Source organism: Pezoporus occidentalis, unplaced genomic scaffold, assembly GCF_034315485.1.
Source record: "Pezoporus occidentalis ecotype Australia unplaced genomic scaffold, CSIRO_AGI_Poc_V1 ctg95, whole genome shotgun sequence".
Classification (NCBI taxonomy): domain Eukaryota; kingdom Metazoa; phylum Chordata; class Aves; order Psittaciformes; family Psittacidae; genus Pezoporus; species Pezoporus occidentalis.
Genome location: NW_026916315.1, coordinates 3,340,539 through 3,363,601, shown reverse-complemented (window position 1 = coordinate 3,363,601; position 23,063 = coordinate 3,340,539). Strand labels below are relative to the sequence as shown.

Sequence of the window (23,063 nt, the reverse complement as noted above, 5' to 3'; positions counted from 1 at the left end):
TTTTTCTAAAATTATATCTTGGGATTGTATAATCATTAAATATCAGGTGTTAATGTGTGGTCCTAAAAAGAATGAACATGAATTAGGCTGCATATAATATTGTACAGTAGGTACTTAACAAAAGATATTTAAATGATAGTGAATTTACTTCACAAACTGACACTTAAATTTCTTGAAAATCAGGATGGGAAATTAGGCAGATTTAACTTTCTAAAAGACTACATATTTTATTTTACAATTTTCAAATTATAAACATGTAGAAATGGGAGAACTCACTGAAATAGTAAGAACACAGCAGTATCACCTAAAATAAAAAAATAAAGCAAAGGTACATTGAAGCCATTTGATATTTCCCTAAGTGAGTCAGAGAAATCAGCTGCAAATAATGTTTTTAACGCATCAGGCACATTGTGCTAAATGTTAATGATTACATTTTAAGGGTTTAATGGCTTACTATATTTTTAATGTAAGAAATAGCCATTCTAATGGGAACGTACCTACCCTTTACCAGGCAGCTAGTTCCCCAGTTAAAGTTATAAAAAAAGATTCAGTGTTCCTGAGGGGGAACCACAGAGTTGTAAAGGTATCAGGGTTAATTGTCTGAATTATGGGGACACTTTTCTTCATGTCTTAAGTTATTAAAATGGGATGCTTTGTGCAATGAACTTTAGATGCATACTTTCATGTAAAAATGCAAAGCTGATCTTAGGCTAAAAGAATATTTTTTAAGTTATCTCTGATCACAGAGCTTTATAAGAGAAAAAGCATGCAAGATTAAATTTTGAATTCTTTATGAATTCTCCTCTGGAATGCAAAACTTCTAGGAAGTAAGAATGCTCTGAGTGGTAGGTTAGGCATTTCCCAGTTCTTGATGATTTTTCTCCTGTACTCTCAGTAGATTTCTTCATGGATTGGACTGGAAGCAAAGTCATAGTCTCTAGAATGACCCTTTACAAAAGTAAACAAAGGAATACTTCTTTTTAGATGATGTCAGCCTCCTCGTTGCTTCTTCAGAAGCCTTCTCGAAGTCCTGCCAGTTCTACAATAAAAAAACTATTGTGCCACTTAGATCCATTTTTTTGAATGACATCTTTCTAGGAGGAGGACAGTGGAATGACACAAGAGAGAAATCATTAATGCTGACATCTACAAATGATTGGCAGTAATGAAGATCCATGTAAATCAAACTGTCATCTTGAAATCCAGCAAAGTAATATGACTGCTTGGGTTTACTACCAATAATACTAACACAATACACAAGGCTTAAAATTCCCTTTACAAACTTTAAGTAGTCCATGTTTGTTCTGCCTCCACCGAGTCTCACGGGAACCAATATAAATACAGCTTTTTTGTCTGCTTTTCCAGAATCAATGAAAGAACACTGTCTGTCTGTCAATAACATCTGAACTGTAGACTGTACAATCCTGAGCAACATAGATTGTTACCCCTTGTAGATGAGACTCTCTTCCTTCTTCAACAGCTTTTCTGTGTGCAACAACTGCAGGCCCATACCAATTTCCAGCAATTTAATCACACTTCTTTCCATATTCTGTTAGCCGATGTAACCCAAAAGCTGCCAGTGGAGAGTCGCCAAACCAGAAATTAGTTTTGTATGGTAAACTGCATTTCTTATTATATTGTAATCACAGTTTCTCTTTAATGTTCCCTGATGATGACTTGACAGGATCTTGAGTTCTCTTTCTGCTCTAAGATGGTGCTGTCAGCTTTCTCCTGTGTGGGCTGTCCATGATTCAGAACTTGAATTGTCAAAGTACCTGGCCAGATCTAGGCTCTACCAAGAAAATAAAAACATAAGACCTTGAGCCAGGAACACCTGGCCAGTTGCCATTGCGCACCCCCAACCAAAATCTGTTGTTAATTCAGACCCCTTTATCTGAGGAAACTCCTTTCTGTAAGTCTGCTACCTTCTAGAAATAAAATCTTTACAAAAATCAGTATTTCCCGAAATCTCTGTATCGATTTTATCACAATTAGACCCATCTGTGAAGAATTCGCCAGGTTTTTACAATTTTGAAGCGGTAAAATTTTCCCAGCAGAAAGACCTGCATGTTTCTGCTGAAGTTTCTGCTTTCTACGCACAACTAACTGTATTTCATGTTGTGCCATGCAGACATAAACTTTGATTTTCTATGCCATTTGCCCCTTTTGTCCCTATATTAAAATTACAGAGAAAAAGCCATCGCTGCCTTGTAAGATATCCAGTTCCGCCTGCCGGGCAGCGGCCTCTAGCAGCTCCTGCCGTGGGATAACCGCGCGGAACTACAGCTCCCAGCGGGCACTGCCGCCGGGGAAAACCGGACCCGGCGGCAGGTCCGCGCGGGGGATATCGGGAGTTGTAGGCCGGCAGGGGTGTTGGTTTCCGGCTGCTGCCTGTGAAGGAAAGAGGGCGTTCTGTGGGGCCGGCTGAAAAGAGCCAGCTTCCCCGGGCGGGACCGGTCGTGGTTGGAGGCAGTCTCTCGCGGAGGAAGCTCTCCTCCTCTCAACGCGTCGTCCAACATGGTCCTGAATACTTCCAGAAGGGAGGCAGCCACAGCTTCTCTGGGCAACCTGTGGCAGTGTCTCACCACCCTCGTAGTGACAAATTTTTTCCAAATAACATTAGTTAAATCTCCTCTGTGAAAGTTTAAAGACATTTTTCTTTTTTAAAAATGGGGGTTATATTTCCCCTTTTCCAGTGTGCAGGGAATTCACCAGACTGCCAAGATTTATCAGATATGAGGAATAACATCTCGGCAACTTCATCCACCAATTTCCTCAGGACTCGCAGCAGCATCTTGTCAGGTCCCATGGACTTGTGCCCTTTCAGGTTTCACAGATGGTCTTGAACCTGATCTTCTCCTACATCAGGCAGGCCTTTATTCTTCACATCCCTGCCTTTGCCTTCTGCGACCTGAGCAGTGTGTCTGGAGCTCTTGCCAGTGAAGACTGATGCAAAAAAGTCATAATTACAGTGTTTTTTTCCAGGTTCCATGTAATCAGGTCTCCTGCTTCGTTCCAGAGAGTGCCCACATTTTCCCTTGTCTTCATTTTATGTGTGATGTACCTACAGAAGCTATTCTTGCTGCCGTTAATGTCCTTGTCCAGATTTAATTCTGTCAGGGCTGCCCTTTTTTGGGAGTGTGTGGTAGACTCCAATACTCCTGACTCTGCCTGTGCCATGTCAGCTGCTCTAGTGGGTGCTGCCAGCTCCCAGTGAGTCTTGGTGGTACCCTGGGTTTCCCTGGTTCAGGAAAACCGCCTGTATGCCCTGTCCACCATGAGCCCCTGCGCTGCTGCGGAACGCACCTTGTCTGGAGATAGTTGCTTCGTCAATTCAAAAGAAAACAGGGAAAAGCATAGCTGAATTCCTAAAAGCAACACGTGAGAAATTACTGCCTAGAAGAAAACAAAAAATAATGCTTCCCTGAAAAAAAAAATCAAGCCTACTCCAGAGAATATGTGTAGTATTCATCTGTAATCTTCAAAGAAATCTGACAGAAATCTCCGTTAGTTGCACAAAATTGGGAGATTTGGAGTTCATTATTTAGACTCAGCTAATGCATTTAGTGACTTTTGTTCTTAGCTACCCACTTCTTTAAGGCCTTTCCAAAACTAGCAGGAAATATGGTCCTCCTCTAAGGTACAATTAGGAGGCTTTCACATAAAAAAAAGAATGGTAGTAACAAGCAAAAAGAATACAGTCACTTATTATTCATTCACAGGCCCACATTAAAAGAACATTACGGCTGTGAAGTCAAGCTCTTTAATGCTAGGAAGTGCTAAAGTTAAGATTGGCTCACAGTCAAGCAAGAAAGGTTAAATTCAGTTCATGTGTGACAACTCTTACTTGCTTCTTCCACTGCATAAACACATACATCAAAACTCCTTGCTGAAACTGCCCTGTCCTGCCTAAAAGAACATTTCTTATAGTCATCAGCTGTACATAAGCACCCATGTTAGGTGTGCAGGTAGGACTCCTGGAGGACTTTGTCACAGGCATGTGGGTCAGCATGGCGTGAGGAGTAACAAGGGTCCACATGTGGCTGGAGCGCCCGCATCTCCCACATAGGGTGTTCATGGAGGGGAACCTGCAGTGCTGGGAGAGGGGATGTGTGCTGCTTTGGCCTGATGTATGTGCACTTGTGTGCACACACACATCCAGGGTTAGAAATTCTTGGGATCACAGTAGGGTGTTTAGGAATTTTTAGGTGCACATTTTCATTTCATAAGTATCTGGTATCATGTTCTATCTGTTGTACTGCTAACACTGATCCTAATAGTCTACTTACTGCTTGTTAATAACATAATAAAAACCAAAACCAGACATCTTGAATTCTCATTTGATATAAACCTGCAGACTGATCAATTTTTCCTTGCTGCAGTCAGTGCTAGAAGGTGGCCTTTACACCAAGTACTGCATAGGACGCTCAGAAAGAATAAGGATATTCAGGTTTTTGACTTCACTACCACCACTAGACAAACTTCACTTCTTCCTTTCCTGGTTTCTGAAAGCCAGCCCATTCTCCATTCTTTTTCTACTTTGACTTTTTTTTTTTTGCAGTCCCATTTACTGCTTTTCAAGATTTTCAGCACAGCCCAAAACCAAACAATTATACTATTTCCCTTCATATGCAGGCTCTGTTCAACAGGGAAAATCTGTCTTAACTCTCCTGCCATCTCTACAGAGACCCGTACTTATTATACCAGAGCAAACAGCGCGAGAGCAACCATTTTCCCAGGGGTTACTCTGGAGTGTGAGCAAAAGCTCCCTGCAATCAAAGCTGTAATTGTGAAGAGTACAAGTTAAAACACCTGTTGTAGGTATATAGTTAAGAAAAAAATGGAACTTGTGTTATGTAGCACATAATTAAAACTGGAACTTGTGTTACTATGGAAAAGTCTGGGCATATTCAAGAGCCTTCTAAAAGGTCAGGATGACCTGGGGGCAAGGCTGACTAATGAAGAGCATTGATAGCTGGGTAAAAGGCCTTGTGTAGGCAGGCTAAGAAACAGGGCTAAGGAATGTCTTATCAGAAAAGACTGTCCTTGAAGTCTGGTACATCCTGAAAACCCATTCATGTCCTCAAGACGAGACTGATGTGTCAGCAAGACATGATTAGGGTGTCCTTTAGATGAACTGTCCTCATTATATCCTCATTATAATGTTAAAAATCATGCCTACAGGTCAAAAGACCCTTCCGAGAGCATGCATAGTAAGAAATTATGTAATCTGACATAAATTAATTGACAGATTGGTAAATAGTGGGTTATGGGGAGTTGCTAAACTGAACTGAATTATATAAATATGTGAATTTCATTGCTAACTTTGTGGGATAACACCTAGTACCTTTTTTTTTGTGCAAACTTTGAAAAAACAAATACCTCAGCTCTGTGTGTAAACTGTCTACTGCACACCATGCAATGGACCTTGATTTTGGGGCAACACATAGAGAACCTGACAAAGTCACAGTCTGTGGAATGAATCTTTTCTGTGGTCTTTGGACCAGAATTACAAAGGTTTTTTTAAGGAAAAATAAAACAACCAAACAAAACCCCACCAACCAAAAAAAACCAAAAACAAAACACCCCCCAATCCCACAAAACCAAAAACCAGACGAAACCAAGCAAACAAACAAAAAAACCCAACAAAAAAACATAAAAAAAAACCAACAACCAAAACTAACAAACCCACAGAAACATGACAGAGAAGATGAGAACCAGCATCCTATGGAATCGCCACAGCAAGACCGATAGCCCTGGGCTAGCTGAAATGGTACTCCTTGGCCCATGAGCAGGGTGAGGGGTGTTGATAAGATTGGTCTGGGTCAAAAAGGCCTATTAGAGCCTCAGGGCCCTTACAGGCCTCATTAGGAATTAATTATCTGGGTACAATACCAAGAGCAGGAAACCCAGGCAAAGCATCACCATTTCTGTGCTATGCAAATTGTCTTTCAATGGCGACAAATATTTCTTTGACTTCTTTTGAGTAATTGCCATTTGTAGCATTAAGAAAGAGAGTAAGTGAGGGGGAAGAGGTTTTAGTTTAGTTTTCCCTCCCCATCTGCTGATTTGTGTCTTAACAGACTATTGTTTCTAATGTAGCTGTATGCCAAACACATTAAACTGAGGTTCTGAACTCCTGCAGGCAGTCCATCAGGAGGCTGTCTATTCACCTCTCTCTAGAATAGACATGAATATGCAAACCATGTCTGGCCTGAGTCTCCACTTCTAACTCTGAGTCACTTGCACACAGGCACAAACCAAGTAGAAAGGAATAAACATGGCCCAATATTTTGTCTGAAAGCTTACTCAGAAGCCATGGACACAGTGAAATCATTAAACTCCACTAATTTCAATTTGTTCTGTTTTATCCTTTTTAAGAAGGGAAAAAAGAAAAAGAGAGGGCTCCCCCCTCCCCCCTTGTTTTTTATTTATTTTAAGCTGGAATCAAAGAGGTGTGAGATAAACCAGTTATGAGCAAACAAACAAACAAGCTGGGTTAAAAATGCTACCTATCAGACAACTGCCTTAAAATGTGTCCAGACCTGGGAAACTGTTCAGACATAAGTAAATTCATTATGCAATTCACATCCTAGCAAAGCCATATATTAAAATGAAGTAATATATGCTAAAATGGATGTTGTAGCGTACAACTGTATAATATTCAAAGAAAATGTAAAATACTGCTTTTAAAAATAATTTTAGAAGTGTTGAGTAAGTTTGCATATTTATGGATAGCTGTTCTTCAGCCCCCTGTTTTATAATATATTTTACTGGCATATCTTGAAAACATTCAACTCTACAAAAAATGCACATCTCCAGGAGTACATTGCCAACTATCATGTTTCTTTTCATAGGTACTGTATTAATCAATGTTCAAGCAAACACTTCTGTTGCTTTCATTTATGGTCTTGATAAACCAGGCTTTTGAGACCTGTACTTCCATTAGTCTCTGAATTCCCCGTCACCCCACATTATATCACTTCAGTTGCGCTTTCCTATACTGCTTTCTTGAACCTATAGGTGGAGAAGTCTCTGCAGTTTCAACATCTAATCCCGTCTGGCCCCATTTGGCTGATCAGGCTATGTCAGCCATCTTCCTCATCTGATAAAATCACATGGTCTAAAGCATTTGATGAAGCCTTTAACTGCACTTAAGACAAAAAACCTGAATGCCTTTGTAAGCCTGATGCAAGTAGAACTTCATTATCACTTAAGCAAATGATGTAAACCTGAAATAGGATTATTCAACTGCCTTCCAGTGAGCTACCTTTTTAGTACTATTGAATACCTGGTTTAAACACATGAGCAACTTTGCTCTTCTGAAGCACTGGGAATACTGGAGTGCATAACACATGCCCTTGTAAAATCCCAAACTAGCCTGTAGAAGTATGATACTTTAATTAAGCAGCATATTTTTTTTGCCATTTGCCTTTTTGTGTTCTGAGACTTTGAAACTGGAAACATGACTAGAGTTTACTTAATTTTACTACTGTGAGAAGGTGGCATATATCTCCTGCTCAGATACATTTTAAGGAAAGAATATTATAATGCTTCTGCAGCCATCACATTCAAAGGTTCTACTTTACAACAATGCCAAGTATCGCAAAATTTACAATAGAAGCATGGAAACTGGAAACATCAGGAAGTAAATACAGAAATTGATCCTGGGAGGCTTGAAAACCCAGTGTTCTAGAAAGTCATTTTAAACTAGCTGTATGTGTACTAGCAGCCAATTTACAGGAAAACAAGATGAACATGAGGGAACAAATGAGCAGAATTTTTCTTTTCTTAAGAAAAACTACTTTTGTTTAGAAACAGAATAAAATCAATAGAGGAAGACCCTTTCGATTGTTACTCAATTCATAGAATCTTTTGTTTCCTTTTTTTAGATATATGATATTTATATTGCTTGTGTTAATAAGGTCTTCACAGGAGGCCCTGTCTACCTATATTTGTACAATAGCACAGCAGGGTCACCTGAGTTCATAACTGGGGCTTGTAGGAGTAGTGGTAACACACTAGAAATTAGAAATAAATATTTCTAATTTATTATATTTCAGCAATGACCCAGCAGCAGTCACCATGCAAAGCTCATGTGAATAATAGGATCATTTTCAGTGAAACTTATTAAGATCATACCATAGGAAAAAATAATCACACAACCGTAACTATTCTATGATTCTGTTCTATGATTCTATGCACAAATTAGTGGTATAAAGAAAAATCAGGCATAAGCTCAAAGGCCTGTTAAACTCATTCAAATCCAAATATAAGCATTTTAAAACAGTGTACTGAACAACAGTTCTTCCATACTCTTCTTTGCTAAAAAATTTGACCTCCCTTTTTTCAGCCACTAATAGTCAATGCCAACTGAGGTGCATTGACCAAACATGTCATTAGGAATCATCACTTACAACCCTGGCAGAAATTTTAATGAGGCTAAGAATGGCCACTAAACATGCAGAAAAAACAGGTGATTCCATGAAGGAATGTTGGCACTATTACACAGTACACATTGGTAGGAACTTACATCTGGAAAATAGGAGGAAAGTCTCTTGCCAGTCTTCACCTTCTTTAGTCAACTTGCAGTCTTAATGAAGCCCAAGGTAGAAATGACTGAGATAGTACCGTGGTTTCATGCCAGCTGGCAGCTAAGAACCACACAGGCACCTGCTCGCTCCCCTCCAGTGGAACTGGGGAGAGAATCAGAAGAGTAAAAGTGAGAATACTAGTGGGTTGATAATAAGAAAAGCAAAAGGTGCGCACACAAGCAAGGAAAACCAAGGAATTTCTTCACTATTTCCCATCAGCAGACAGGTGTTCAGCCATCTCCAGAAGAACAGGGCACCATTGCACGTAATGGTGACTTGGGAAAACACCACCATCACTCCAAATGTCCCTTTCTCTCTTCTTCTTCCATTTGCTTTATATACTGAGCATGACACCATAGGGTGTGGAATATCCCTTGGGTCAGTTGTGGTCAACTGTCCAGGCTGTGTCCCCTACCGGCTGCTTGTGAACCCTCAACCTTTTTGTTGGTGAGATGGTGTGAGAGGTGGAAAAGGCCTTGACCCTGTGTAAGCACTGCATATCAGTAACAAAAACATCCTTGTATTATCAGCACTGTTTTCAGCACAAATCCAAAACATGGCCCCATGCTAGCTACTATGAAGAAAAATCTGTCCCAGCCAAAACCAGCACAGATAGGTCTGTTTTAAAGACAAATAACTCCTGTGTCCCTGCAGAACATTCAACTTTCTGGGTTGGTAGTGGTCTGAAACTGAGCACCTTGGTGATAAATGGGTAATACATACTGGCCTCTTAGTGCAAGAGTGAATGCAGAACTCAGATCTTGCCTGCTTTCTATTATTCTGTCAGTTCACTTAAAAGAATCAAAATGCCGACATGTTAACGCTGACAGTTTGAAGGCTGGCAGGAGGGTGGGCCATGAATAGCTATTCTGATTCGGGAAACAGATTTCTAAATGTTTCTGTTTCGCATTTACTCTTTTATCAGCAAAGACCATCCCTGGCTTGCTGCCCATGCCAATCACTCATGTCCCTATACTACTCAGAAGTACTTTCAATTCAATCCAAACAATTTAAAAAAATGAAAAAGAGAGATATTTCTACTCTTATAGTGCTGGGTGAAAAAAAAAACAAACAAAAAGCAACAACAACAACAACAAAAAAAAAAAAAAAAACAAACTCAAACCCAACAACAAACCCCCCAAAAACAACTTGTAAGAGGGATAAAAAAATGTGCTAGTGTGCAACAACTGAGGACTGTAACACATGCAAATGGAGAGAATTAAACAGAGAAAAATATTTACTAAAATAACTTTTGAGCCATAGGTATATTTTTTCCAGGCAATTTTGAGGACTATAACCTATTATTAAAGCAAGAAGAGAGAGTATTTTTTATGAGAAAAAATATAAAGTAAATTGATATTTCGTTCTTAGTGCATCTGTTTTATTGTAATAGACACATTAGCATATGTACTTTAAACCAAACCAAGCAAACAACTTTATAAGTACTTACCAATTAAAAGAGTGAACAACAGTATTTGCTTTTATAAAGATTAAATAGGTTACAAGGTAAAACCAGTTATTTTTTCTCCAGGATTTAATCATAATAGAACACATTTCTGCTATCATTGACTGTAGTCAGAGTTTTAATTGAAAACATTTAGAAAGTAGGAAAGTTCCAGAAGTACTCAGCAGTCTCCTGCAAACATTTTAGCATATATTTTAGGAGAAATCTTTCTCTTATTTAATGCCCATGCAGCCTACTGCCTTGCTGGTGATTTACAGGTGCTATTGAAAGGAAAAATCATGTTCTACAGCAGATCTTGGTACGTGCTTTCCAACACAACCCATGTGGAAGGGATCATGTTAAAAAAAAAAAAAAAAAAGGAAAGAAAAATAAAAGACAGTTCCCCATTCCAAATCCCTGCACTGTGCCTTCACCTTTCTGTCTATGTCTACATTAATCTATACAGAAATCACTAGATGATGGTGACGACTTAAGGTCCCCAACATATGCATTTCAGAGTTTTATCTTGGACCAGCTTTGCTTTAGCCTCGTAGACCAAATAACCAGATAACATGCAGTGTGTGTTGTCCCCTTACCCCCACCAACCCCTTGCCAAATACATCTAATCCCTTTTAGAAAATCGTTATTACAAAAACATAGCTAATCAGTGCAATATCTTGTAAAGGGTGTACTGACTGGGAAAAAATAAATGTAATGTCTGCAGTTGAACAGCATCACAAGAGCATGGTCTACCTTGTTTCAGTTCAGGGCTATATGGCTGACAGGCATGACCTGCAAGTACCGTCACAGCTTGTGTTCAGTTCTTGATTTCATTTTCTGATGCAGAAGTCCCTCATCAACCTAAGCGAGGCATTTTCTCTCTCTTCAGTTCCTCACAAGAATAAGGAGTGGAGGACAATAGGATATATATGGGATGGTGCTGACCCATATAGTGAGGGTTAATGTTTCTCTTACATCAGACATCTTTAGCTCACCTAAATGAGCTCAGTACACATGGGGAAAATATATACAGGTATATTACTTTATGCATGTTTTTAAAAGCTTCAGCCTCAATATTTCCTTCTTACCCTGTCTGAGATGAAACCAACTGTTTTCAGAACCCAGAAGTGATGCCACCAAAAATAAGAAAACATGGAGCACAGCTGACTGTACAAATGAAAATCTGCAGTATATTTGCCAGCTATAATTGACTGTGCTCAGTCATCTAAAAGCAAGATAGAGAGTTGCCTATAGTTTGTCAAGAAGTCAATGGATTCTTTCCTGCACTAATAAAGAAAGGATGCCTTCTATGCTCAGGTATTATTAGAGATCCCTGATTTTAAAATCGAGTGCAGAGATATTTTGGCTCCCCATTTCTTGGGAGTATAATGTAGGTGACCTAAAGAACAAGGGTTTTCCTAGGGAAAGTGCCCAGATTTGTCTGAAAATATTGAGTCTCAAAGGCTTTTGAATCCACTGTGTTCCAAAAATCAAATACCTTAACACTGTTAATCACTTTTGGCCAGATGAAAGGACTGTCATGAAATTTAAGCTTAGACATGCAAACCCAGTTTCAGCACCATCATCTGCTGCCTGGGGCATGGCCACAGGCAAGGAAGGAGTCAATGACTGTGCATCTTCAGGCAGTTCTGCAGAGAGAGTTGCACTTTGACTCTCCTCACTGGAGCCTCTGGGCACAGGAGAAGTTGAGAAGCCAGTGTCCTCAGGCTCTGACGTGGGGAAAGTCTTGCTGTGTCCCTGGTCCCAGGGATTTCCTAAATGTAATTTTGAGATTTGAATGGAACAGCTGTCTTTTACACTGTGGTAAATTGGGCAGCCAGGATCAGATCAGATGGATTATACTGTAAGCAGCGAGGAGAAGCTGACAGGCCAACCCAGTATGGGTGATAAGCAAACTTCTACTTTATTTGTGGCACAGTTCACTTATATAGGCGTGGTATTCAGCCACTCCTCCTTGGCATAACAGTAGTGGTTAGACCCACAGCTTCCTCCACATTCTCCTCCCACCTCCGGTATCTGGTTACCTGTGGGGCCTGCCCCTTGCCTTGCTCGCACAGGCCTCTAAGGCTCCATGGCCTTGCTCTTAAGAGTCATTCTGCAACAATTCCCCCCTTTTTCTTTGTGCGAGCAAGGCATTGTGGGTTATTCTGTTCACCTGTTTTATCACACAACTATAAGCAAGTCTAATAGTTAACAATGATTAACCTAACAATGATACATAAGTGCAGTCCTTCAAATAGCAGTGTTTTAAGTCAACCTGTAATGCCTCATGAGGACAACCATTTAGTTATCCCTAGGTCACTGCTCACTTGCAGTTGCTGGGTAAGCTGAGCCAGGGTTTTCAGCTGTGCATGTATCGAATTCGAATGACCAGAAAGATTCATACAACACATTCCATCAAACTCTTCACATCCATGTCCCTGTTCCAACAACAAAAGGTTCTGTAGTGTTGCATGTCTTAGAGAGTCAACATTTAAACAACAAATCAGAAATTGCCTTCGATGTAGTATTTGTCTGCTTAGCAACTCAGTCTGCTTAGCTGAGCCAAGGCCCCGGCTGAAGCACTTACAGTGATTTGGCATATTATGATTGGATACATGTTTTGAAGACCCTTAATGACTAACATATAATTGGTTAAACACAGGTGTGAAAACTCAACCTTGAAAGCTTGCCAACAGTCCACAGTTCTCATTAACTTGGTGAATTCCAGCCTCTTATCTTGCTTGCTTAAGCTTCTTCGGGCCTCTCATGGCCTTGCTGTATCTTTCAGGGCTATTCAAAGTTTATGTACCAATTATGCATTCTCCCGTGAGAACACTGTCTCCACATCTCCCCCCTTTTGTTTTATCCAGTAACAAGTTGCTACTACAGCAAGGCACACACACATTTACATTAGCAGAGTAACTATTACAGGGTGCAGCAGCATGTTGAAGATGCTGATGGCAGTGAGGGACTACCCAAAGAAATTTCTTACCAGTGGAATTCTCCCACCCTCTTAATTTGTTCTATCACCTGCTTTATAAGACTACCATTGTATTAAAATCTTTCTAGCTTTTGCCTTAGCATCTTCTAGCAGCTACTGCAAATTTCCATACTCTAACATCTCTTTTACAAGTGACAAATCTATACAATACAAGGTGCAGTTTCTTATTAGCAACTAGCTAGTAAATACAGGTGGTTTTATACACAAAATCACAACCTCTAATAATAGCTACTTTACAAGCACACATATTCAGGATGTTACTTTTCAGTTGTCCCCAAGTGATGTTTTGCAGTTAATCATTCTTTCTCTTCCTCTCTTCTCATTCTGCTTGGGGTAATCACGGTAGCTGAGGCATCAGGTTTTTCCATTCGTCTGTCCAGCTCATGGCAAGGCTTCACAAACTTTGCAGGCAGTCGCCATGGACCTGTAGGCAGGACACAAATATACCCCCTCCCTCAGGTTATCAGTTCTTCAGTTCTTGAGAGGTAGACAGGTTAAACAGGTTAAATGCAGCATCATTACTCTCTCTCCCCCTATTTTTTTTTTTTTTATCCCTGCAAAAGCCATCCTGCTGGGCAGCAACTATAGTGGCCTGCCTGCTTCAGCAGCAACCATAAATACCCGCCGGCAACTGCACCTTTACGTTAACCCTTTCATGCCCGAAATGTTAAACAGCTACCCGTTGAAAGCTTTTACATGAACCCAACAACAAGAAAAATACACAGAACACCGTCTGCCCTCAGCACACACACACACACACGCGTATGGGATCCCACAAGCACACGCCACACAACTACGATATTTGAAGCACAAAATCCAGACAATCATTACTCCCACTACAGTTCCACGTACAGAACGTGGCACAAGGACCCTGTGGAGACTAACAGGAAACCAGCTCCAAGAAGCATCATTGCAGTGCGAGGTGGCAGGCTCAACCTTAGCGGACATTCCCGCAGAGGCTCTGCGGGGTATTCAGCCACTCCTCCTAGGCACAACAGTAGTGGTTAGACCCACACAGCTTCCTCCACATTCTCCTCCCACCTCCAGTATCTGGTTACCTGTGGGGCCTGCCCCTTGCCTTGCTCGCACAGGCCTCTAAGGCTCCATGGCCTTGCTCTTAGGGCCATTCTGCAATATTATACTAATTTATCAATATGTGCATATCACACTTTTTAGCCATGATTTTGAACTCCTGAGCTGAGTGGAAAGATTCCAGTTTGAGATGTTACAGAGACCTAGGTAATTCACGTAATATTTTATGATGAAGTAAATCACTCTAGATCAACACGTTGTCATCCTTTAAAACATTTTTCCATTAAAATGACATGTGCAGCTATATATAAATGCTAATTTTAGAAAAGGATGTTTATGAGAAACAGCAATAAACCCCTATTAAATTAGCTTATTATTGAATTAACGTCCTATCTTGATTCTGCCTGGAGCTGAACAGATGTTTCAGAGAAAGGTGTATGAATATCTTTTGATACCAGTCACTACATAGCCAGCTACCTGAGGAAAACCTTCTTTAAATGCACAGCCAAGTACTGAAGATTATCCCTTCCCTAAATGAAAAAAGACCTAAGAAGTCAAATTCATTATGTTTTCCCTTATTTGTGCTGCATAAGCTCAAAGATTCTAGCAAGTGGTCACTAGCAATTTATCTACTATGACATAAGATGATAAATAATGTTTGAAGTCTTATTTAGTGTATTACAGCCTATTTATCTTATATAAAAAAGCACAGTGTTCCACACTGTAAAATTAGAATCTATTTCAGTTTAACAGAAAAGCTTGCAATACTTAATAATTAAATATACCTTGCTGTGATACTTAAGCAGATGATCTTGATTCCTCTAGCTTTCAGGCTTTCTTTGAATAACATGAATAGCAAAAATCAGATGCAAAAACTTGCTCTTTCAAGTCTCTTTGGAATGTTTGTTTTATGGTTATGCCTTAATTCGAGCAAATGTTTCTTTTCTTTTCTGACAATTGTCACTTTCAGTTTACTACAAGTTGTCAATTATTTGGTTTTCCAACAAATATTCTATTACATCCTACTTTCAGGCACCCTTTGAAATCTATATGCTATACAATTTAGAAAGAAGGTTATTACATGTGTAGGAAGTAGCTGGCAAAGACAGAATGTTTACTGTTTCCATATTCTACAAGACAAACCAGAAAAAGGCAGCTCTTCATTATGCTGCAGTATATGCCTTTTTATGAAGAGTTTTGCTAAAATTCTTACAGCATACAGCACAAAGCTGGTCTGTGAGCACGCTCTCCTCTGATCTAATAATGATGACACCAAAACCTGACTCTTCCATCTGCTGTTGCATACTAGCATTTCTATCACCCTTGGAAGAAGGGACTCTCAACTCATCAAGAGTACAAAGATGTTGTTAGGTTATGCAGGGAGAAAATTAGAAAGGCGAAGGCATAGCTGGAACTTAATCTGGCCACTGCCAAAAGATAATAAATTTTTTTTTTTACAGTATATTAGCAGTAAAAGAAGGGGCAAGGAAAGCCTCCTTCCTTGACTGGATACTAGGGGAAATCTAGTGATCAAGGATGAGGAAAAGGCTGAGGTATTTGTAGGGTTTCCTTGCATACTGTGTTACCATGATAAGCTTTTCCCAGTGACTAACTGGCTCTTCATACTAAAAATCATTACACAGTATTTTTAAGACTCAACAAAAATGATCACCTAGTTTATATATTGGGAAAAATAACAGAAGACTGGTGAGGGGGACTGTAAACACACCCAAGTAACTTTCAGCTGGGTTGTCAAAAAGCATGTATCATACTAATTGTTGGACAAGTACAACATCTGTGTTTAGATAACACAGGCTTGTAACAGACTTTGAGACACCCTACTGAACATGCTTGAGATTCCTGCCATGCTGTGGGAAAGATCAAAGCACACTGATAAGTCAAGCCTGCATGAATCCCTGAATACAGGCAGAAACAGCAGGTTTAGTGATCCTCTAGCATGGACCAAGGTCTGCAGTGCCTGCACTCCTGCTTGTGTGCCTCTGCCTAAGTGCTGCTTTGGGGATCCCCTGGTTGGCGAGGTAACAAAAATAAATTTACTCTGCATATTTTCCTTGATTTTTTGATTGTTCCTGCATCCTGCCTCTGCTAGCTCACACGTATGTGTATCATAAGAGAAACCTCAAATTAAAAAGTACTCTAGAAAGGCAAAAGTGATTTGACAAATTCTCTTAGAAAAATCATGTCTAACATACTTCTAACACACATAGACTAAATCTGGAGGGAGGCTGATTTTTCAGAACATTGAAATGAAAGCGGCACAAAATTTCCAGCTGAGAAGTCCAGACAATAGCATTGTTCATAGCATGAAAGATTTCAATGGCATGGAACCATCTAACTACTATCCAGCTGGCTTTAGAAAGGGTGAATTGTTATTAATGTATTTGTCTGGCTTCTCGTTCATGTAAGAATCCAGGAAAGCACTGCAACATAATATGGTCTGCAGACACAACCTACAGTAAATAGAACCATTCACTGCTTCTAAGAAGTTAGCTAGAATTCCACAAGAACGTGACAACCTCTTTTCAGAAAGAAGGTTAAGCTGGTTCACTTAGGTGCATATGCACCATCAAAGAACTGGCACATTTTCTAGGGAATATCACATAGCTTTGAATGTATCCCTATTAATTCAGTGACGCCTCTGGTGGTCAAAGAGATTATGATGTGCATTTTTAAATGGTTGTATTAGGTTGAATAATTTACTATGGAAGGACAACCAAGTTTAAAAGGAAGAGCAGATGGCTAACTTAACAAACCAGAACATATTGCTATACTAATCAGTAATTAATTCAATTGGAAACTATTGCTTAGGCAATGGCTGATCTCCAAAAGAAAAACTGGTAGACCTGAGAGCATGCACTGAGGTATTGGCAGCTGACAATGAGAAGTGTTTATATACTGTCAGTCATAAACACTTGTTATTTAGCATAATTCACAGAGAAATAATCTAGACTTCAAGTAAAATGAGTATGCACATATAACAACCTCTTAAACTGTTGGAGGAGGGTGAGAGAGAAAGGGTTTGATCCAGGAAAGAGACGACAGGCTGACTGAACTTCACCTAAGGGAATAACCCCTCTCTTACACTCATTCTGTTAAAGTTGTAAGTAGAGCAAAACAACTGTACATATCATCCACATACTAACTAAAAGGCGAATTTAAAAAATCTTGGCATAAAACTTATCCTTTGGGAAGTATTCAGGCAAAATGAGGGTATGTCTACCTAATCAACTATAAAGGAAACAACTAGTGTAGATACATACAGTATATCTAGTCCATGACTTAGTATGTGAGGGTTTTGGTTAATTTTTTAAATTTTATTTCCCCCTCCAGCAGTTGTTTGCAAGGTTGGTTTCTTTATTTTTTTAGGTTGTTTTTTGTTTTTCTTTTTTTTCTGATTATATTGCTTTAAAATTTAGATTGTTGGTTTTAGCTGTTGCTTGTAGCTTTTAGGGGTTTTGTTGCTTATAACTCCAGTTTCCAGCATCACAATACTTTGAAAGAAAAATTGTTTTTCACTATTTAATCATATTTATGGTTTAAAATTTAAATACAAGGGAAATTTTTCCAGTGGAAATAAAACTTATCAAATAAAATTAGCAGGTCATGTAAAATGGGATTATTTGAGTTTAAATACTGAACCAGTCAGTGTAAAATGAAGAAAGTGCACTGCTCACATCACACATCAAGTGTCATACCTGACATTTAGCTTTGCTAAAGCTTCATTATTTCTTTCTGCAGCTTTGCTAAAGGAAATCCAGCAAAATTAACATGTTTTAATTACAAATTTAATGTAGCTGTATTATTTTTTTATGGTACTGATAAATATGTTTGTTAATCTGATAATATAACTTTCAATGTTCATGTTGGCAACTCAGACAACTTGCAACGTGACGTTCACCAGCAAGTCAGTGCAAAAAATCCATTAGATCTTAGAGGAGATTAGGATACTGACTACTGTCCTCAGTGGATACAGGGCCAAGAATGCAACACTTAGTTTTGTCTGACATTCAAGGGACTGGCAATCTAATTCCCTTTATTTCAGTAGAAACCAGGCACTCAAAATCCAAAGCACTGAATTTGAAAAGTCTTAATTAGAACAGGAGATAAACCAGCAAACATCAGAAATGAAGAAAAAGTTATAATGACATCAGTAGCTTCAATGACCAAGAAGGCAGAAAACATATCAGAAGTTTTTATATCTTCATATTTAACACATATTTGCTTATCTAACAATAGAAAGCTTTCCAGTGTGGCAGAACAAATGTAATTTTGAGGAAACCTCATAGAGAAAGCTAAGCTTAAAAACCATGTAAATGGAAAATTTCTTTCAGGGTTAAGCAGATAATGTATGGAGAGGGTTTGGGTTTTTTTCAAAGTTTGTTTCAGGGAGACAACTCACTACAGGCAAGGGAGGTTAGGACTGTTTAAAGGCTATTAATTGTACAGTACAGTAGTGGGGCTGGACAGTGGGTACAGCCAGCTTAGGCAATTGAAAATCTAATATTTTTTTGGAGGTTTTTGGTTGTTTTTTTTTTTTTTAATATCCCCAAAACAGAGTTCCACTTAGGTTTCTGGATGGTTTCCCAGGGATAGAAGTTTCCTGTGTAAAATATATTCTGCCCTTTTGGAAAACCCCTTTCACAAAATCAAGAATTATGTCACTTTAAGAGGGGAAAAATGCAACACTCAGGAGTCCAACAGCCCTTTTGATAGCAGTTTCCTTTCTGATGAAGCACTGCTGCTATAAAATTTGCAGCACTAGAAGTTCTGCAGTATTTACTTCTTCACTACAAAAGTCACAGTGTCCATAGAAGGCTAAGCATGTCTTCCTCACAACTGTACTCAACAAGGAAATCATAAGAATTCTAAAGTTTAGAAAAAATGGACATTAGTGCAAGGTTAGGGGAAAAAGCATTGTCTAACTTAGCATGGATACAGGAATCGCAGAAGCATAGAATGATTTCAGATGTAAGGGACCTTTAAATATCATTATAGATCGTTTAGGTGATCTCTACAGATCATCTAGTCCAACCATCTAGTTCATTTATCACCATGATCATGTATCTCCCTGAGACTTGGAAGAGTAGAGGGAAATAGGAAACTCTGGTAAGGAGAAGGAGAGTATGGAAGAAGAAAGGGGAGACCGATGAGGAAATGAGGTATGGAGTCTAAAGTACCAGTTGCACCTGCAGAAGGCTTTTATACATATTAATTACCAGCTAATAGAAGTCACACAACATAAAGCTATTTCTTCAGCTTTCCTCTAAATTACATGACTTTCAACTGTGAAAACTAACAAGAGAGTCTGGCACAAGGGCACTGCTACTTATGCATCATCAAGAAATTTAAGTTTTGGTGCATAGCAGATGGAGGAATTCATCTCACGTCACAAATGAGAAAGCAGTACCTTTCAGAAGATACAAGACAGTAAGACAAAAGCAGCACCAATATTGCATTTTAAAGGAGTCAGGAAGGGGACAACTTCTGATGAAAGATTTCAGTGGTGCCCAATACCTCTAGAAAAAATGGGTCTGAGATGTTTAGGTAAAATGCATGGGTTTAGATAAGAATAGTTTAATTATTTAAAAAAGGAAAATATGATAATAAGAATAAAAATGAAATAGTAATAAAATCCAGTAAAGACAAGTGATGCACAATAGAACTGCTCATCACCTGCTGATCCATGCCAAGCCCATCCCTAAGCAGAGATCAGTGGCACCTGACCAACTCCCCCAGTTTCTATACTGAGCATGACATTCTCTGGTATGGAATATCCCTTTGGCTAGTTTGGGTCAGTTGTCCTGGCTTTTTCCTCCCAAATTCACTGAAGGAGCCTGGAAAACTAAAAAGTCATCTATCAGGGTAAGTGCTACTGAGCCACAACTAAACCATCCATGTCTTAGAATCATAGAATCATTAGGGTTGGAAAGGACCTTAAGATCATCTAGTTCCAGCCCCCCTGCCATGGGCAGGGACACCTTACGCTAAATCATATCACCCAAGGCCTCGTCCAACCTGGTCTTGAACACTGCCAGGGATGGAGCATTCACAACCTCCCTGGGCAACCTATTCCAGTGCCTCACCACCCTAACAGGAAAGAATTTCCTTCTTATATCCAACCTAAATTTCCCCTGTTTAAGTTTTAACCCGTTACCCCTTGTCCTGTCTCTACGGCCTCTAATGAAGAGTCGCTCTCCAGCATCCCTATAGGCCCCTTCAGATACTGGAAAGCTGGTATGAGGTCTCCACGCAGCCTTCTCTTCTCCAGGCTGAACAGCCCCGACTTCCTCAGCCTGCCTTCATACGGGAGGTGCTCCAGTCCCCTGATCATCCTTGTGGCCTCATCTGGACTTGTTCCAACAGTTCCATGTCCCTTTTATGCTGAGGACACCAGAACTGCACACAATACTCCAGGTGAGGTCTCACAAGAGCAGAGTAGAGGGGCAGGATCACCTCCTTCGACCTGCTGGTCATGCTCCTTTTGATGCAGCCCAGGATACGGTTGGCTTTCTGGGCTGCGAGTGCACACTGCAGCCGGCTCGTGTTCATTTTCTCATCAACCAACACCCCCAAGTCCTTCTCCACAGGGCTGCTCTGAATCTCTTCTCTGCCCAACCTGTAGCTGTGCCTGGGATTGCTCCGACCCAGGTGTAGGACCTTGCATTTGGCATGGTTAAACTTCATGAGGTTGGCATCAGCCCACCTCACAAGTGTGTCAAGGTCCCTCTGGATGGCATTCCTTCCCTCCAGTGTATCAACCGAACCACACAGCTTGGTGTCATCGGCAAACTTGCTGAGGGCACACTCAATCCCACTGTCCATGTCAGTGACAAAGATGTTAAACAAGACCGGTCCCAAGACCGATCCCTGAGGGATACCACTCATTACTGGTCTCCAGCTGGACATGAGCCATTGACCACAACTCTTTGTGTGTGGCCATCCAGCCAGTTCTTTATCCACCGAGTGGTCCATCCATCAAATCGATGTCTCTCCAATTTAGAGACAAGGATGTCGTGTGGGACAGTGTCGAACGCTTTGCACAAGTCCAGGCAGATGACCTCAACTGCTCTACCCCTGTCCATCAGTTCTGTAGCCCCATCATAGAAGGCCACCAAATTGGTCAGGCAGGATTTCCCCTCAGTGAAGCCATGCTGGCTGTCACCAAGCACCTTGTTGATTTTCATGTGCCTCAGCATGCCTTCCAGGAGAATCTGCTCCAAGATTTTGCCAGGCACAGAGGTGAGACTGACTGGTCTGTAATTCCCTGGCTCATCCATTTTCCCCTTCTTGAAAATGGGGGTTATATTTCCCTTTTTCCAGTCATCGGGAACTTCACCTGACTGCCATGATTTCTCAAATATGATGGCCAGCAGCTTCGCAACTTCGTTCGCCATCTCCTTCTGGACCCACGGATGGATCTCATCAGGTCTCATGGACTTGTGCATGTTCAGATTTTTAAGATGGTCTCGAACCAGCTCCTCTCCTACAGTGGGTGCAAGGTCTTCATTCCCACAGTCCCTGCGTCTGCCTTCCAAGACTTGGCTGGTTTGTTCAGAGCCTTTGGCAGTGAAGACCAAGGCAAAGAAGTCATTCAGAACCTCAGCCTTCTCCAAATCCTGTGTAGCCAGTTCTCCCGAGAGCTTCCTGAGGGGGCCTACATTCTCCCTAGTCTGTTTTTTATTTGCTATGTACCTGTAGAATCCCTTCCTGTTATCTTTAATACCTCTAGCTAAGTTTAATTCTAACTGGGCCTTAGCTTTCCTAACCTGGTCCCTTATCAGCATTATTCTCAGACTAAAGCCAAAGCACAGCACTGTACCAGCACTAGGAAGAAAATTAACTCTATCCCAGCTGAAACCAGGACATCCAGAAATGTAGCCTTCTGACAGAATACTTTAGGCAGAGTTAATCCTGATATAACAAAGATGGATAGATAAGATGACCCCTTGAAATCTCGAGTGGCCTATCACACTTCACATGCAATCTTCTTTTTCTCTCTAAGGCATTACAGAACTGTAGTACATATGCTAATCCATGTGAGGTGGCCATTTATTTTAATGCTTAAGTTTTAGATTTCTAATCCAGAATAAAAAAAAGAATGTTTCTTTCTCCAATACTCTTTCACAGTAATGGAGAAGTATGGTTCTGTGGGGGGAGGGCAATGTGAAAAATGAGATAATCAGTGGGGTTGTTTCCCAGTTTTTATCAGACAGTGAGGCGCACATGAGAGAGTTTGGCCTGGAGCTGCATCTGCCTCAGTGGGAAATGAAAGATGGATCAGAACCTCAGTTGAAATAACAATAAATAGCATAAAAGTGATTTTTGAGATGTCATAATGATTCACATTCACTGACTTAAAGAGGTTAATGCCTTGTGTTGATACCTCAGGCAGTTTGATAAAGGAAGAAATGAGACACAAAACCCAGTCTGCCTTTGCCACAATCCTGATCCACTTTATTAACATACCTGCAATATTGCTCAGGCAAGTGCTGAGGTTGAGAGGCTGAGTGTAAATGCTACTCTCAGGAAAGAAACTGCAGGGCTTGGTGTACTCAGGGCTCAGAAATGTCACCCAGATGACTCGAGTGCTCATGAGAAGAGAACAAGTTCAGCCTGGAGAGCAGCAGATCTTACATCTGTTTCAACTACCTAATGGAAACGTTAGTGAAGATGGAGCCAGACTGGCTCTAGCCAGACAGAGCCAGATTTCCATAGTGCTAGGACAAAAGGCAACAGAGACAAGTTACAGCACAAGAAATTTCTCAGATGTAAGGATTATTTTTTTTCCCCGCCCTGTGAGTGGTCAGACACTGACACAAGTTGCCCTGTGAGGCTGTGAAATCTTAATCCTTGCAGATGTCCATAACTTGCACAGAAAAGGCACTAAACACCCCTATGTAATGGGAACTGCTTTGAATAAGGGAACTGGTCTAGATGACATTCAGCAGTCTCACCCCATCTGCACAGT

General features: G+C 40.3%; 1 pseudogene; it reads right to left on the bottom strand.

Moving 5' to 3' along the window:
• Positions 1 to 300: 300 nt before the first annotated feature.
• On the bottom strand, positions 301 to 4,039 carry LOC134157385 (cysteine protease ATG4C-like; annotated as a pseudogene).
• Positions 4,040 to 23,063: the final 19,024 nt, after the last annotated feature.